General features: G+C 44.2%; 1 protein-coding gene across 2 annotated transcripts in view; it reads right to left on the bottom strand.

The window, feature by feature from the left end:
- The window catches only part of LOC119655429 (ATP-binding cassette sub-family G member 1), a 133,061-nt gene that overhangs the window by 99,610 nt on the left and 14,297 nt on the right, over positions 1 to 19,154 (bottom strand). Inside the window, exon 1 of one of the 2 annotated variants that reach the window (XM_038061331.1) lies at positions 11,852 to 11,928. The exons of the other annotated variant lie outside the window; for it this stretch is intronic. The gene's annotated coding sequence lies outside the window, so the exon portion shown is untranslated. Of the gene's footprint in view, positions 1 to 11,851; positions 11,929 to 19,154 lie in introns of those variants that run through there. 2 annotated transcript variants of the gene reach the window in all.

Here is a 19,154-nt window from a genome sequence, read left to right as displayed (position 1 = left end):
TCAATGATGAGATTGCGTCTCGACTGTGTGCTGATATGTCGCTGCTGCAACTACAATCACTTGTGTATTGTGGTGCAGTTGCGGCTATCAGATTGCACGGTCAGAAGATTCGCTTTCGCGTTATTGGTTTGAGTGACAAAAGAGATCCACCATGGAAAATTCGTCTGGAACGTCGGCGGGACTCACTAAGGCAGGATATTGCTAGACTGATTCAGATCAGCACTGGCAATGCCAGCCGACGGGTGAGAAATAAAGTGCAGAGGGTTTACCGGAACTATGCCATCCCCTGTGAGACACCCGTAGTTGAAATTCTGGACACACTAAAACAGAAACTTTCTGTCATATGCAGTCGGTTGCGACGGTATGGCGAAAGTTACTCCAGACGTGTCCAGAATGCAACATACGCGAGGAACCAGCGGAGCTTTTTCAGATCTCTCAACGAATCCCAACAGAGCGCCCAGACAATACAGTTCTCGGTGACGGAAGCGAAAGAGTATTGGGGTGGACTTTGGGGGTTACCTGCCCAGCATGCTGAGCATGCTGAGTGGATCACCGCCGAAGGCACCCGCCATGCCAATACACCTGACATGAATTTCGCGGATGTTACCGAAGAGGAAGTTCGACGAGCCATAAACATCTCGAAGAACTGGAGGGGCCCAGGTCTGGATCGGGTGCAGAATTTCTGGTATAAGAAATTTACCAGCGTACACAGTCGGTTGGCACATAGTATAAATGAGGTCATGAGTCGGCCGGAGGAATTTCCACCTTTCCTCACTGCGGGAATTACCTACCTTATCCCTAAGAAGGACACGGTGCAGGACCCCGCAGACACAAGACCGATCACTTGCTTACCAACCCTCTACAAATTCATCACGTCCATTATTAGTGGAAGGATCAATGCGCACCTCGAGACCAACAACATTCTGTCCGAGGAGCAGAAGGGCTGCCGAGTTGGGTCAAGGGGTTGCAAAGAGCAACTCATTATCGACTCGGTAGTTGTAGGACAAGCAACTAGAGGCCAAAGAAACCTCTTCAGTTGCTATATCGATTATGCCAAGGCTTTTGATAGCGTTCCGCATACCTGGCTAATCGACATCCTACATCTGTATCGCATTGATCCGAAACTAATAAAGTTTTTGGCGACAGTCATGGAAGGGTGGCATACCACCTTGTCAGTCCATACATCTGAGGGTGCTAATACCTCAGAGCCCATCCGTATTCGGAGGGGCATCTTCCAGGGGGATTCATTGAGTCCTCTTTGGTTTTGTATGGCACTGAACCCCCTTTCATGGCTACTGAATGATGCTAGATGGCATGGTTTTGCAATAAAATATGGCCTACGTGCTAAGTGCGAACTGACACACTTGATGTACCTAGATGACATCAAGCTGTATGCTGGTACTGACAACCATCTTAGAAGTCTGTTGCGAATAATAGACATGTTCAGCCGTGATATTCGGATGGAGTTTGGATTAGACAAATGTCGAATCCAAGCCATTCGCAAAGGTCATCACGAGCCGCATGCCGGACATAGCATTGGTGACCTCCACATCGAAGCTATGACCGAGACAGACTTCTACAAGTACCTAGGAATTCTGCAAGGAACCCATGCTCGAGTTGGTGATCTGAAGGAAGCTCTGCTGTCCGAATTCCTGCGACGTGTGAAGCTGGTGCTGAAATCGCATCTCTCGGGGAAGAATAAAATAAGCGCGTTGAATGTATTCGCTATCCCTTCACTGGCTTATGCATTCGGAATATTGCCGTGGACGAAGACCGACCTGGAAAACGTCCAGCGGCGGATACGGACAACTATGTCCAAATTCCGAATGCATCACCCAAAGTCTGCCGTGGAGCGGATGAACCTGCCTCGTGACATCGGAGGTAGGGGCGTGGTTGACGTGGCGGCGCAACATCATCGCCAAGTCGACTCGCTGCGCGCTTATTTTTACAGTAAAGAGCAGGCGAGCCCCTTGCATGCGGCTGTCTGTAAGGCAGACTGTGGACTGACTCCACTTAACTTGAAGGATCGATCTTTCAATCCTCTGAGTGGGGTGAAGTCGGACCAGGAGCGGATCGAGGAATGGAAGTCGAAGGCAATGCACGGTAAACACGTGAATTGTCTTTGGCAGCCATTTGTCGATTTGCATCTGTCGAACAGGTGGCTGTGTGCTGGGGAGCTCTTTGCTGAGACGGAGGGGTTCATGTGTGCCATTCAGGATGGCGTGGTCGCCACCCGAGCTTATAAAAAGCTCATCATGAAAGAACGGGTGGAGAACGACCAGTGCAGAATGTGTGGTTCGGCGTTAGAGACGTTGGACCATCTCATTTCTGGCTGTACTGTTATGGCACCGGTGCAGTACATCACCAGGCATAATGCTGTATGTAAGGTTATCCATCAAAACCTTGCATATAAGCATGGGCTGATCACGGGGACATGTCCGGTTTACCGATATGAGCCGCAAGCAGTACTTGATAGTTCTGCTTACAGCATGTATTGGGACCGGCAAGTTCTGACTGATCGCCATACCGCACACAACAAGCCTGACGTACTGCTAGTTGACAAGACGGGTCGCTCCGCGTATATTATTGATGTTGCTATCCCCCATAATAGTAACATTGAACGGAAATACGTGGAGAAGAAGGTGAACTATGAGCCATTGGCTCGTGAAATCAAAGAAATTTGGCGTCTCGAGCGGGTGGTCGTAGTTCCCATAATATTGTCAGCTACAGGTATTGTACCTAAATCCCTGACGGCTTCCCTTGATGTCCTGGGACTTTCGCACAGTCTGGTTCAAACCATGCAGAAGTACACCATTCTGCATACGTGCTCGATGTTGCGGGGGGTACTCGACGGATTCTCCCACTGACCTACCACCGGCCACCACCACCAGTGCCCCTTTAGTTTTTAAGTAGGTAGGATCGTCCGAGCCTAAATGCTTGGCACTTAGTGCTAGTATTAGGTAAAATCCGGCATCTGCCGAGATTGTGATAACTCGGAAATAATAATAATCGTTGGCGCAACAATCCATATTGGATCAGGGCCTTGAAGTGTGTTAGAGCACTTCATTCAAGACCGTAACGGTACACTAGGAGGCAATGTGGTCAGCATTGCGCTCGCCCGAGATTATTACCCTGATTTGACTCAGGTACTCATTCACAGCCGAGTCGACTGGTATCCGACGTCAAATCACGATGCAAATTCCACTGCCACCAGTGAGATTTGAACCGCGACCTTCCGTATGACAGCCTAGTGCTCTTACCACTGAGCTATCCGGACACACTCCTTGAAGATGGTAGCTAAAAATCCGGTCAATCCCGTTGGAATGCTGTTGAAACTCGACGGGCCGCACACAAGAACTGGAAAAAAGCCTCTGGAAACCCTTCTACATATGTAGAATCCCAGTTCACAGGTCTATACTGTTCTGCAGGTGTAATTTCGTTGTCCCAGCAACTAGTGGTTGGTATGGAATTAGTTCTGCAATCAGTTATATACTACATACTACTGCATAAAATTAGTTTAGATTGTCGGCAGCAAAGCTAGTGCGGTACTAAACTCAGGCAAATCAGTCTGACTTCCTTCCTTGTCAGAAGTTTGGACAAATTTATTGAGTAACACATCAGGAAGAGGCAGATGCCCGTCCCTCTGTATCTGTACCAGCTTTGCATCAGCTGATATCAAAGACTGAAGCCGTTTTTAACAACAAAGAGACGGCTATCGGAACCCCTACAGATATATTATAGTATGGGCTTTCGATCATAACTACTTTAAGTCTATAATACCAGCCCTAGAAAATGCAGAGTAGGAAGCTGATATGGTTCGCTGTAAACAAGGAAGAATATTACACCTAGCGATACGATGATGATGACGAAAAACCAGTCTTGGAGACTACACGGGAAAGAGGACTCTGGATCAAATTAACCTCCCACCTATTTTTGCAGAATGGTTTTAGCTCTTTGGAACAAACACCTCGAACATGTAAGAGGAAAACAGGAATGCTTCGCTATAAGAAAAGCAAATAAGAGAAAATGAGCAGGCAGAGGTATATGGAGTGCGTAACGTAGGAAACACTGCATGTACCCTTGGTCAAGAAACCACAACATTTCAGGCAGAAGTGTATAGAATACAGAGTGTATAGAATCTACAGAGAAAATACAGACTTGGTGCGTCCATATTCTGTCAGATAGCCCAACAGACTTGAAGCATATTGCATCACCTCTATCAACTAAATTGATGTGGGAATAACAGCAAAACTAAAACTCTGATGAAGTAACATTAAAAGCTATTAAAACCATAAGGAGCTGAAAAATTGAATAGATATAACCGGTCGCTGTCCTATAATAATAATAATAACTCCGCCGAAGCCGGTCCCAAGCCCGATTGTGAAAGGAGGAAGGATGGATAGCTTCAGTCTGAATGGCTGTACGCCACCGCAGCGTCTCAGGGGGTAGGTGAGGAAAGTGCAGGAACTTTGCAGTCTTGCAGATTACTCACTGAGAAAGCTATCCCAACACCCGGCAGTTAGGTATAAAATGCAAATCCATCCAATGAGAAGAAGGAGAAATTTGAGGTCCGGTACGGATAACCGGCGGGAGTCGTCTGACTTGGTGACTGGGTCGGGCTCCCGCAATGGACAACACGGCGTCGAAACCGCTGGTCGTGGGGCGGGTCGACGTCTAGGCGCCACGACGACCAGGAGCACAGCTCCGCCTGCTGCAACTATTTCGCCAGAATCTGTAGCGACCCCTTCAGCAGGTTCGCGTAGGTAGCAGATGAAATGGACTGAAGAGATGAACCTCTTCATCATCCGCTCCTACTACGAAATACCGGCGGGAGCGGATACAACATCTTACCGCCCCTTGTTGCACCAGAGATTCGTCGAGCGTTTCCCGCAATTCGCGCCCGTGATTGTGCAGCGAGTCGCAGAGGATTCCGCTGAGGTTCGGGTCGAATTCCAAAGAGCGTGTATAGAATTCTCGGATATGGATCCTTTGCATAGACCAGTTATTCCCAAGCTCCATGCATCTCCAGCAACTCCGGGAATTCTATCTCAAATCAATGATGAGATTGCATCTCGATGTGCTGATATGTCGTTGCTGCAACTACAATCACTTGTGTATTGTGGTCCAGTTTCGACTATCAGATTGCACGGTCAGAAGATTCGCTTTCGTGTTATTGGTTTGAGTGACCAAAGAGATCCACAATAGAAAATTCGTCTGGAACGTCGGCGGAACTCACTAAAGCAAGACATTGCTAGACTGATTCTGATCAGCACTGGCAATGCCAGCAGACGGGTGAGAAATAAAGTGCAGAGGGTTTACCGTAACTATGCCATCCCCAGTGAGATACCCGTTGTTGAAATTCTAGACACACTAAAACAAAAACTTCCTGTCATATCTAGTCGATTATGACGGTATGGCGAAAGTTTTTCCAGACGTGTCCAGAATGGAACATACGCGAGGAACCAGCGGAACTTTTTCAGATCTCTCAACGAATCCCAACACAGCGTTCGGACAGTGTAGTTTCCGGTGACGGATGCGAAAGAGTATTTGGGTGAATTTTGGGGATTACCCGCATGCTGAGTGGATCACCGCCGAAGGCACCCGCCATGCCAATACGCCTGGCATGAATTTTCCGAATGTTACCGACGAGCCATAAACAGCTCGAAGAACTGGAGGGGCCCAGGTCTGGATCGGGTGCAGAATTTCTGGTATAAGAAATTTACCAGCGTACACAGTCGGTTGGCACACAGTATAAATGCGGTCATGAGTCGGCCGGAGGAATTTCGACCCTTCCTCACTGGGGGGTTTACCTACCTTATCCCTAAGAAAGACACGGTGCAGAATCCCGCAGACACAAGACTGATTACTTGCTTAACAACCCTCTACAAATTCATAACGTCCATTATTAGTGGAAGGGTCAATGCCCACCTCGAAACCAACGATATTCTGTCCGAGGAGCAGAGGGGTCAACGAGTTGGGTCAAGGGGTTGCAAAGAGCAACTCATTATCGACTAGATAGTTATCTGCCCAGATTGTGATAACTCGGAAATAATAATCGTTGGCGCAACAATCCATATTGGATCAGAGCCTTGAAGTGTGTTGGACCACTTCATTCAAGATCGTTACCGTACACTGCAGTACACTGTAGGAGGCAATCTAGTCAGCATTACGCTCGCCCGAGATTATTACCAATCACGATAACAAATCCCTCTGTAGTTTGTGAGATTTGAACCGGGACCTTCCGCTACGACAGCTCAGCGCTCTAACCACCTGAGCCTTTCGGACATCATCGGACATCGCTCTCCTATAGGGAAGTGTAAATACAAGGCTGCAATAGAAACTTTACTTAACAATTTCCTCAAATACGCCCAACTAACTCAAGTGTGGCGATTACTTATGATGCTTTTCAAATACGAAATAGTCCCATACAACAATCTATTTCAAGTTAAGTTCTGACAAAAATAGGTTACTAGATTAATAGTAAGAAGATATTGGATAGAGCAATGTAAAGAAGATATTTTCAGAGTTACTATCAATAGCAACGTTTTCACATGGACCCTATTGCTTGTGAAATCCCATTAGGAATGATTCACAGTAAAAGTGAGGAGTTCAACTAAAAAAACGAAAGCCCGATATCGATTATTGTTTTGCAGCGGTAGCAAAAGAAAATCACAGAAGCGCTATTAAGAACATCCTAGAATTTGAAGGAACACCTTGTCAACGACGCCATTTCAGTTCTCTACGAGGTAAAATTAAAGGAACCAACGGCAACCAACATCGCAAGTAGTGAGATATGCTTAAACGCTAACGAAATAGGCACTTTTAAAGTCTTGAGAAAAGAAATCGTGATGGGAATTTCGAATGTGCTTTTTGTGCCAGAAGAAAATTACAATCTTCTAACAAAAAAAAGGTAAACTTCGGGATTACTCTCAAGAGAGAAAAACTAGATATAAACAGACATAGTCACATATAAGTAACGCGAACTGGCGGAAAGAAAGTTTTAACTGTTTAAATAAATTAATGACGACACCCAGCGCAGTTGGAAGTCAGTTAGCCAGACTAGATCCCTGCCCTTAAGTCTCTGTAGTTTTGAAACGTGACGTCACTGTTTAAAGTGTTTTTGAGGATGTAGCAATGCTTTTTCGCATGGTAGCAGGATCTTTCGATGTTGCCTTGAACCTAAATGTAAGCCAGGGTCCGAAAAATAGATCCTGCCTTGAGTGTACGCAATATGCGAAGGTCTTTGACTAGATAATTTTTGTAAACATCTCGACTACGCTAATGACATCTGCTTGCTCTTTTACCGAGTCATGAACTTTGCGTAAAAGCCTATAGATTTGGCAAAATAGCATCAAAATAAAGGTCCTTTGTTTATAAGCTAAAGTCCAAATGGGCTCAAATAGACAGGGCGAAGTTGTTTGATAGCAAGAATCCTTGGTGGAATGGTCACCAACAGAAAAAGTAGAAAAGCCTTCTGCACGCGGTGGTCCTATGGAAAATGAAGACTACTAGCATCGTCCACCGAAATGTCGGAATTAACGTTAAAATTGGCATAAAAGAGATGAGCTACCTTCTGTACCAATCTACACAGCAGCGAAATTCCAAAAAACAGCCGAAGAGTAGCTGCGGAACACTCAACGTCAGCGCAAGAAGTCAAAATGAGGTTATCCTTGGATCGTCAGAATATAAGAAAGCGAAAAAGGAACTCCGCCACGAAATCAACAGGCAGAGAGCCCACTGCTGGCAGGAGCTAATCAACGACGTTCATAGGCTCTTGAGTATAGGCAAGTTACCAAAAACCGCGGTGCTCATCGATCACCATGTTCCATGCAAGTAGTGAAGACGGAAGGAACCATGCGGTCACTTTTACCTGTCTACTCCATTTGCGCTGACGCTATCGATGAGACGGAAGCACTGAATTCCCACTCTTCACCGTAAAGAAATTATAGGCGCCGGACCTGTTCGCGTAGAACAAAAAATCACCAGGACCGAATGGTATTCCCAGCGAAGTGCTAAAACTTGTATTCAAATATAAACCAAACTTGCCGCGATGAGTAATCTATCCGGGGTCCGAACTTTCGGAACGTCTTAAAAGATAGTCTTCTACAACTCGCCTGATGAATCATATCTGGCCGGGCGAGGCAAATAAGGAAGTCGTAGCTTATGATTCTCTTCGAATATGTACGGCTGTTGTTCAATCGGAAGCATGGTGAGGCTGACTATTACCTACCGTCACTGCTCAGCGGACATGGTATTTCCAACCTTACCTGCACACAATCAAGAAATCATCCTCAGCCTATTGCATTTATTGCGAGGCCGTGGTGGATAATGCCTACCGCACCTTCTTATTCTGCAAAAGATGAGAATGGACCCTCAGCTGTCGACGGAAGGCTGTTAAGTATTCCCGGATAACACAAAAAATGAGGCCATGCTGCTGAGCGAGGACACGTGGAACAGAGGGGCACGTTACGCTCAAGACAATCTTAAGGCGAAGGAGAGACACCAGTGTGGCTAAGACTCGCAGAACAACCCTGTGGTTCCAAACATCCGAACATTTATTATCTAATTTGTGAAATTTTGCATTAAAAGATCTTCAGAATTGTCACATTCCACATCGACGAAATATTAATACCCAAAAAGTTATTATAAGGAGAAAGAAAATAAAAACCAGTAACGAAGCCAGCGGGATACAGACATTCCTAAATGGCCACTTCACCATAGGCGTGTTGCTTACCAGAAAGGCAAATCCACGGAGACAGCACTCCATGAACTTACGGCAAAAATTGAAAAGGCGATGTTCGAAAAAGAATACACCTTAAGGGCATTCATGGACATCGAAGGTGCCTTCAATTATGCCTCATTCGCGGCAATCTGTGATGCGGCAAGACAGCATGGAACCGCTGCTAATCAGCTGGATCCTTCGCGATGTAGAGTGGAGAAAAATCCACATATCGGTCGGCCTATTGTCTATTGAGGCAGGATGTCTTAGGGGCTACCCACAGGGAAGGGTTCCCTCTCCATTGTTATGGCTCTTGGTAATGGATACCCTGCTGTGGCTCCTGGAGGACAAAAAGTCTTCGCGCAAGCATTTGCGGACGACCTAGCCGTAATAATTACCGCCAAGTTTGCTACACAATATGTGACCGCTTGAATGCAATTCTGCATGAAATCCACAGCTGGTGGCTCCGCAATGGACTCACGGTGAACGCTAGGAAGACTGGACTAGTTATGTTCACTAGGAACGTCGGGTTGGACAGCTATACGCTACCCACCTTAGCAGGGGCGGAAATCCAGCTGGCACAAACAGTCAAGTACTTAGAAGTACATTTCGACTCCACGTTAACGTGGAAACATCATATCCAGGAACAATATCAGAAATCGTGCAGATTACTCTGGTGCTGTAGGAATGCGAGAGCTAAGACCTGGGGGCTTTCACCCAAACGGATATATTGAATGTATACATCCATAATAAAACCCATTTTGATGTATGCAGGCATCGTCTGGTGGCCAAGGCTGAACTTTGCTAACAGCAGGAACCGGTTAACGCTGATTCAGAGACTTGCCTAAGTATTACTGGAGCAATGTGTAGTACCCCGACTGCGGCACATGAAGCTATCCTAAATTTACCCCCCATTTACTTGGAGGTAAAACAGAAAGCAGTCAACCACTCGTATAGGCTAGATACCATTGGGGCGTGGAAAGGCGGCCAATCAAACGGTCATGCGTCTATCTGGAAATTCCTTGAAAAACATCCGGTAGCCCTGAAGCCAACCGATCATATGGTTTCCAGATTCGTCTTTGAAAAGACATACACTGTCGTAATCACCGAAAGAGAGGAATGGTCGACAAGTGGCCATGATTTTTTTTTCAGATTACAGACCTAATAATCTTCACCGTCGGGTCAGTCATGGAGGATGGATCGGGCGCAGGAGTGCTCTCGGAGAATCCGATTATAGAAGGGACCCGACCCCTCGGAAAAATGACGACCATATTCCAGGCGGAGTTCTGCTGCCATTTCATTGGCAGCAGAAGAATGTCTGTGACAATAGTGGAGGGGTCGCACCATTCGAATCTGTTCCGACAGTCGGGCGAAATGTGGGTGCCGAGGCACTCTAACATCGCCGGTAATGAGGAGGCTGACAGACAGGCTCGCCGATGGTCTGGATCCACAATGGTGGGGCCAGAACCAGCTCTTGGAATTCTACCATCTACTGTCAAGTCTGCTCTGAAGGGTGAAATTGCAAGGATTCACGCAACCAAGTGGAGAAATTTGGACTCTTGCCGACAAGCGAAAATCCTTGTGAAAGAGCCTAGGGCCATTAGAGCGGCATTTTTGTTGTCCCTTAAGAAATGGGACATGAAAACCCTACTAGAGCTTTTAATGGGACACTGCTCCTTAAACTACCATATGGAAAAGATTGGGGTAGTGGTTTCGACTATGTGCAGCCAATGTGAGGAGGAGGAGGAGATGGCCCTGCACTTTTTATGCAGCTGCCCGGCATCCTCAGATCTCAGAAGAAACCTTCGCAAGGTTTTCTTCAATGAAGAATCTGCACACTCTCTGCCTCTCGAGAATGTTCCCAGATTCGCTAAAGCCTGCGAACACCGTAGGCGGGAAGCCATTGAATAGGCAATTTATGGGGATAGTACAATGGGCCTAACAATGGCCTGAGTGCTCGTGAACTCGTTCCCTTGCAATATTTTGGCATATAAACTGACAAAAACTCAAAACCGCGAAAGTGTTATCAGGAATATCACAAAACCCGGAGAATAATATGATAATGAAAGCCAATAAAAAGAACAACTCACCACTTATGATATTCCCCTCAACCTCAATTGACAGAAGGCGTGATCTTGTGGTTTCGGCTCATCTAACACCTACGAGCCCAATGCTATTGGAGATGTACTATTGCGGACTGCAAGGGAGTTTGAAGGTCAACAGAGGCCAAAAGGTGGACTCACAATGAAAAGAAGGGTGCATAATTTACAGGCAGTGCGACAGAGCAAATCAACAAGAGTAGTAGAGGATCAGGCAGCATTATCACAGTACATCTAATAATTTGGCAATATTAGGACTAGGTCTACAAAACGAATAAAAAAGATGTCCCCCTAGTTGAGATATTTTGTTATAAGCGGATATTTATACACCCTCAATCGAAAATCGAAGAAAAACACTGATCATGGCAAGGACTCGAAAAAGTAAAAACCTTGAAGAATTCGCCCGAAACTGGCCACTGAAACAAAGATTCCGTTTTCAACACATAGTTGCAGACAATTTTTGGACATTCCACCACCAATTTACCGTAAATGAAGTGCAACATTTTATACTTGTATAATTAACCTAATCCATGGTCATAAAATGTTGGCATAGTTACGCAGGCATACTGTGTCACATTCTGGGAGTTTTTACGTTACCGGCGTTAGAAGGTTTACCCGGCAGACCGTCAACCTCTTTCACAACTCACGAGTCAATGGTCAACAACACGGAGTAGCTTCATTGTGGAAACTCGTTTGACACCAGCAACTAGTCACTCATGAAATTTCATCTATTGTGTCACTGCGCATAAAACGCTTATCACAGCTTTTATTATTCACAGTTGCTCGACTTGGATGGTACTATGTGTAACATTTGCAATCTATTTCATTATCGCTTGTTTGCATTTTTCCTTTTTGTACGGGTGTTATCATTATGGTTTTGATTACTCACAAAGAACAGTGTACGCACTCCCACGTTCGTGAAGATATGCACGCACTTTTGCGGTCACATAATAACCTCGTCCGAATATACTACCCAGAGTAGTTAGAATAATTAGTTCATGTTATTATGTATTAAACAGATAATACTACATACATTTTGGCGGGAGCTGATATGCCTTGTTATGCTTTAATACCATTCATAATTTTGATCGATTTCCGGCATATACATAGTTATCACGCGTAGTTCATACGAGTTTGAAAGTGTAGTCAGGATGCACAGCGAATTGTGGATAGTAAGAAAGGCGAATGTGAACTGAAATGTGCATTGGAAGTGAAATGCATAAACACGTATGTAGCGAGAAAGTTCACCAGGCAAATACGGAGAATGGTTGGTAGTGCGCATAGAGGACGTTGGTCGTACAGTCATCGTAGAAAAAATAATTGTAACATATTCAAGTGAATTCTTTGAAATTTTGTTCTTGAAGCAATGGCAGACAAACAAATTTCCTTCTTACTTCAGTGTGTACTATTATAGCTCTAAAACGATCGATTATTATCATCTGGTAACTACCTTTTTAAGGTTTTGTGTAAAACAAATAATAATGAGGTTTATTAGCGGTTTGAGGTGAGGTGAGGTGAGGTTTATTATCAATACAGGGGTTTCCATCAAATGATTTATTTAAATCGCTTCCTAGAAAATAGAAGGCAATGGGATCTTTAGCTATATTACACGGAGCTGTCGTGCACTCGTCGCTCCTCACATCTTTTTCTTTTTCTTCAGGCTTCAGTTCACAAGCGGGGTCGGCCCGTCGTGATCGGTTTTGTCATTTTATTCTATCAAATGCCTGATCAGCATGTAATCGCGAGACCTTTAAGTCCCCATCCAGTGTATCAAGCCACCATTGTTTTGGCCGGCTTTTTGGTTGCTTACCATTGCTCTCGATGTTCTGACCAATACTGGTTGTTGAATTCTCGTTAGCGTGAATTACGTGATCACACCATCGCAGTTTTTCCACGATCGGTGGAAACCCATGTCGATCGTAGATATGCTCATTTCAGACGTGATCAAAACGTGTCACGCAACCAGTGTAATGCAACATCTTCGTCCCCATTACAGCAAAACGCCGTTCATTGTCCTTTATAATCGGCCAACACTCAGAACTATAGAGAGCGGCAGACGGACGACATTGCAGTAAATTTTAGATTTTGGACGTGCGCTGATACGTCGATCACAAAGAACACCAGTTGCGGAATGCCACTTTATCCAGGTTGCATTAATGCGTGAAACAATTTCATTGCGCAATTCCCCATTGGCTGATAGCATTGACTCAAGATATTTAAATCGTTCTGGCAATGGCAGTAACCCGCCCCTCGAGATATTTAAATCGCTCAATTCTGTCAATGGCAGTAACCTGCCCAGAACTGAGCGATTTCAATATCTCGGGTCAATGCTATAAACCAATGGAGAACTACGTCATGCTCCTCACATAGGGAAACACAAAACCTTTTATACCTGAAGCGTCAAGCTTCCGGTTTCCCGACTTGTTTATTATATTTGGCAGTTCGGATGAGCTGATTATCACTGACAAGATTTGTTCGGATAGGTGCAATATATCAAAATTTGTTTAAAACCGAAAATGAATGAAATTTATCGGCAAAATCCTTTTATTTTACAATATGACGTAGGTGTGCCAAAATCTTTATTTTCATTTATAAGGGTCTCACTCTATCCAAAATTACTGCCAATAGATGACAGAGCTAAATTTGAATAGTGGCGATCCAAACCTGAGCTCATCGATGGAGAACCTGAGTTTTGTTAGATTCTCCACTTATTGAAGTAGGAACCAATCCAACTGTCACCCAGTCTTTAACGGAAAAGCCAAAGTAGGTCCCTTGTGTCAACACTCCTGTCCGCGAGCTATAGACGGTACCACCTGCTAAGATTAAAGTCTTGTCTGTCCTCGGGTAGAGAACTAAATTCGGACAAACCGTTTCCGAGTCAACCACCTCTGAGCAAACTGAAAACCAAAAGTTGTGCCAGGGTTGAGGCAAAAGGAGGGTCTGAGGTACAGGGCAAACTAAAGCGACAGCGGTCCTTTGACGATCCCAATGCTTCGACGCAAAAGTTAGGAAAAAGTCGGCAACGGCTAAACCTTCATTTACAACCAAAATAGAATTAATAGCTACAGGACATTTATATTCTTCATAAAAGAAGTTTCGGGCTTAAGCGCCCACTATATATGCAATACGAGAGGATCTTGACTATTAGACCATCTGGTAGAAACCGATCTGCAGATCCCCAATTTGGGTAATGAATCCCCTTTTCTTCCACCTGGTGAGGCGAGAGTTCATCGACATCACGATGGCACCCTTTGATATTGCGGTTTTGAGAGTGGAATGTATCAAACGATATCACACTCTCGGATCGCAAGCGCATTGATTTCGTAATGACTCCACCTCCAATCACTCCATTTCGATTGGGACAGAATTGGTTTACCGAGTAATTCCTCAATACGCCACTCGGATTTGGCAAAACAGTACAGAACGACGGGAGTACTCCTCAGCTGAGTTCTAAAGTCAAGTTACCTGGTTGGAATTGGTACAAAGAGGCTCAGAAGACTCTATCAAAAGCATAAGCTCTACCAAACAATCATCATTACGGATTTCTGCCAAACAACCTAGCCAGAAGCTAAGTTTTCTACGTTTACTGAAGGAAGGTGTAAAGAAAGCGATGAAAAAAGCAAACTATTTGCTTTAAGTACATTTCCCAGGCAGATGAGGTTTTGGGCACCCCATCTCAGGGCCGAAAGGTCCGAATCAGGGTGGCATCATTCGTGCTCTAACAATAGAGGGAATAGATGCTTTGGGCCTACATGTTCGGAATACATATCCCGCAATCCTATAACACGCTTATATTCCAAATAATTGAAGGTAATATTTATTCCCAAACCAGTAAGAGGGTTTACGCGCACGCAAAAAGTTTTCGATCGATCAGTCTAACTTATTTTCGATTAAATAGACTGGAAAGGTAGTAGTAGAAGGGATACATACATTCCTAAGTGGCCACTTCACTGTAGCTACCATGCCTACTACAAAGGCAAATCTTCGGATCCAGCACTCCATGAGCTCATGACAAAAACTGAGAGATCGATGTCCGAAAAAAAATACACATACACAATACGCATTCATTGATATCGAAGGTGCCGAAAGTTATGACTCATTCGCGACGATTTCTGTTGGGGAGTACACCTCGAATCCAAGCTAAGGTGGATGCACCATATTCAGGAACAATACCAGAAATCCTATAAATTGGTCTGGTTCTGTAAGACATACGATAGGTGAGATCTGGGGACTTTCACCACAACGAATTCATTGGATGTACACATCCATAATAAGCCCCATTTGGATGCATGCATGCAAACCCCGAACTATAATTTTAGATTATCTTTACCTTTAGAAGAAACCTTTATAGCAGCGTTCCGTTTATGATGAAAACTGTAGTAAACTGCTTGTTAGAATCGGATAAAACGTAGAGTGCGGGAGTTGCGATGGTAAAAGCAGAGCTATAGGGAGACGTACAAAGGAAATTACCGGAAATAATATCCCCAAATAGCTAGAACTAATGTGACTAGGAAGAGTAGTCAACGATTGAACACAGCCCGTCAAGCAATTCGAGAACGCAAGTCCCAAGGGTGGAGAAAATGTTGGAGGTTTCAGCAAACAGGAATCTATGGTACATATCCTTCCCCATAAACAAAGACGGGCAAACAGACATTGAAGCGATTTCAATAAGATCTTGTTTTACACAAAATAATTTAACATTGATGAAAGTAAGGTAGTGAAAGGTCGAAGAAAAAACTTTTAGCGGCGAAGTTGCATACAATCAAGATAATTAATGATACAGTAAATCACATTATCTCCCCTTTGTGAAGATCCGAGATTCCCGAAAACAATCATGAAACAACAAGTCAGCGTTCAGCTATGAGCGAAATCTTTTAGCTCATTTAATCTGTTATATAAACTTCAATTCTCAAAAAAAGAATGAACCTCCTACAACAATTTACCAACATTATGCAAAAAAATTATAAGGCACTGGAAAGTAATGAAACGTAGAAACTACGTATGAGGTGATTTGAATTTATTAGATCATCTGAACATGATAGTTCCACATTTGGAACAACTGTGTAGACTCCAAAGGGTGCACGAAATTATGTCGAAGGAAGATCAAGCTTATATCTACAAGCTTATCAATTATACAACCTGAAATCTATTCTCACTTGCAATGAGCTTAGGGTGCAATATTTCGTCGGATGAAAATTTCCATTAATACACAGTGGATTGCGGATAAATCGTACATCGAATATTCGTATTTGCGGCTAATTGGTACAAATTTATCGGTTCCCAGAGTCAAGTTGGACCGCATTACCATCAAAAATCTGATGTCTGATGCGTGTATATGCGGGGATAGTCCTGCTTCCTCATACCGGATGGGCACGTATCATCTTGAGGAATCCCCATTCTGACATGTATTAAGGGGGTCATGGTCATTATGGTAATTCAGAATGCCCCCAATACTTCTCGACAGGCTGAACTTTGCAGAATATTTGGTTGGTTCTGACTGAAAAAGTTTAGTGTGTTAAGCAGCATTAAGGATCTGCCACCTGTCATTATAAGCTCATTCTCAGTTTTTGATACCAACATTAGCCAATGTTACCGACGCCCCAATTACTGTTTTCGACCTGGGCCTGGGGGAAATTGAACCCTGTTTTACTAAACCATCTCAGATTTCACTTCCCGCTATATAACAATGAACGGGTATCCAGTGTAGTTCCACCGTATTGAATCTGAAAACAGAGTTCATTTGGTGGCTGCCATTAGGATCGCATACACTTCAGCCTGAAAGATCGTTACATATTGTCCCAAAGGAAAATACATTTCTCGTTTTTATTCGACAGGTAGACCCTTGTTCCAGAACCCTGTTCTGTTTTTGAGCTCATGGCACCGGTAATACCTAGACACATTGTTCTTTGCAGTACACCCAGCTTTCGGTGAAATTCTTTTATTTCACATGACGAATGAATAAGCGAAGATTTGCCTAATGATAGCAACATATATCCACATCTGATGCCTAAGTTCTCATGTCGACCCAAAGGTCTGCCTATATAGCCCATAAGCTGTGGGAGCTAGTTTCATCTTTACCTCTACATGTTTGTTCCAAAGAAGCTTCTTGTCTAGAATAAGTCACAGATATTTCACTTCTCCAACGAGTTGAAGGGTCGTACCCTTCATGTCGAAAAGGCAAAGACAATTCAGTTTCCTCCTTTTGGTAAATTGGGGCTTTATTTTGATTTTCCGAAAATCCACGCCTGAGGCACCAACTGTCAATCAAATCAAGGGCGCGTTATACACACCCTTCCGAGATCTCGGCCAATAACTAGCAGAACGTCATCTGCATAAGCTTGAGCGTGCATTGGTAGATTTTGCAGTTCACATAGAAGTGGCCTGATCAAAATATACCATGAAGTGTCTAAAGCACACCTTCTTGGGACAGCCTTTAGCCGCTTACGTTATTAGGTAGCGATCAATCCTCACTTACGAACACAGCAATCACCGCGTTAGCATAGCATAGGAACACCTAATTAAAGTTTCATCAACACAATACTCTCTGATCATGGCCACGAACAAACGCATCGCGTACTCATCTTTCAGAGTGGCGTCCTCTATCTTTGAAACCAAAGAGTGAAAACTTTCCATGCTGGAAAGCATGTGGGTTTTCTTTCGGTGGATACGACCTTAGCGTCTTCTCGCGAATGTGACTCAACGAAAATGGCGTTAAGCTGATTTGTCTAAAGTTCTTTGGATTTGAAAAGTCACTTTTCCAGGCTTCGGTATAAAGACGACTTTAACTTTGTGCCAAGATGTAGGCACGTAGCCCAGAGCAGAACATCCACGGAAAATATTTCTTCAAAGTTTCTTTAAGTGGCCTATACTCTCCTCTAGCATCGCTGGATAGATGCCAGTCATATTAAGTTCTTTGAAGTATCCAAAGGATAGTATAGCAGCTATCACCTTTTCATTAGTAACAACCGCTCTCGCAGTGTCACAATTCCCCTCGCAACACTTTCAAGCTGAAAGGTTTGCAAAAACCGCCAAATCTCTCCCTCCAACTTCTTTAACTATTCTCCCGGGTGATGTATTTCCAAGTTCTATCCGGTTTTCTAAGACAGTCAACTTGCCCAACTCATTATTTTTTAGGACTCTGCCCAGACTGGAAGTCTGCCTTTCTCCTTCATTCCTTCTCGCTTAGAATATTTTACGGTGTTTGTTCCGTAAGTTTAACCAGCCTTCATTCGTGAGAAAATCACAAGAGTTTTCGCATTACAATCCGTTACGAGTTCAAGTCCATTTGATTCTGCACAAACTACCAGATCCCTTAGTTCTTGTGTCGGAGGAGGAGACAAAGAATCATAGGGTAAGTAAGCAGAAGCAACTATGATGTTTCTCCTCTGCCATTGACCTGGTATTGTAAGGTACCGAAGGCAGAATCGTCTCAGCATAGCTCTAACAAATTTGACATCAGGATGCATGTTCTCGGTCTGGAAGATCTCTCATCGAATAAGATAGATTTTAAAATGAAATTGTACTAGAAATATATAAGGACAGTAATGCAACTTTGCCAGCCTTGCTGCCAGTCGACAGGAAAAGGTTTTGGCGTGCTATGCGTATAGGTTCATTTCAATAATCTTCATGTTTGCAGACATAAGTGTAGTCCAATGTGAAAACCGCAGCTAACTGAAAAGCCTGCTACCTCCAGTGTGGATCCCACCGGGATTACTAGCTTGTCCTCACCTTTCGCCCAAATTCCGGTTTTTACTTCCGATTTCTCTAGATAACGTCACATTTGGTGGTGCAACCTTTTTCGTAGTACTTTCCATTGCCGTCGGCTAGGAGTCTTCCCAGATTGACGGTGTCCGAATAGTATGGATCTGTTTCCACATTTCGGAATTATACCAATTGGGTTCACATCACCTGCCTAGCTTCTTTTTCTTCTGCTTTTCCTGTAGTCACCATCCGTTGAAATTTCCTTCTGCCGAGCTTTTCTCTCCCGTGTTCTGGAAGAATTAGGCCACCCATAGTTATTTTTCCGGTTCTTCTCATTACGGGAGTTGCTATTCTATCGTTTCCGATTACTCCGTCGTAGACCTTGGGAACAGGTTTTCCCCTGAAGTGAAGAGCATGTATTTCAAAGATTTCTCTGTGTGGGAACATGAATCTCGTGAGGCGTCCAAAATCCGTGCCTCCACCGCGACCTGATTTCTCAAAGCCACCCGTGGATTCAAAGGCTTGCCTTACCGCTTGGAGAGTTACACTCCATTCCTCCCATCTTCATGTGTTTTAGACACCGTTAGTATAGAAGTAGTGAACGGTGTCTAAAACAGTAAAGTAGTTGTGAAAAG

This window comes from Hermetia illucens, chromosome 1 (genome assembly GCF_905115235.1).
Source record: "Hermetia illucens chromosome 1, iHerIll2.2.curated.20191125, whole genome shotgun sequence".
Lineage (NCBI taxonomy): Eukaryota > Metazoa > Arthropoda > Insecta > Diptera > Stratiomyidae > Hermetia > Hermetia illucens.
This window is presented reverse-complemented; position numbering and strand designations above follow the sequence as displayed.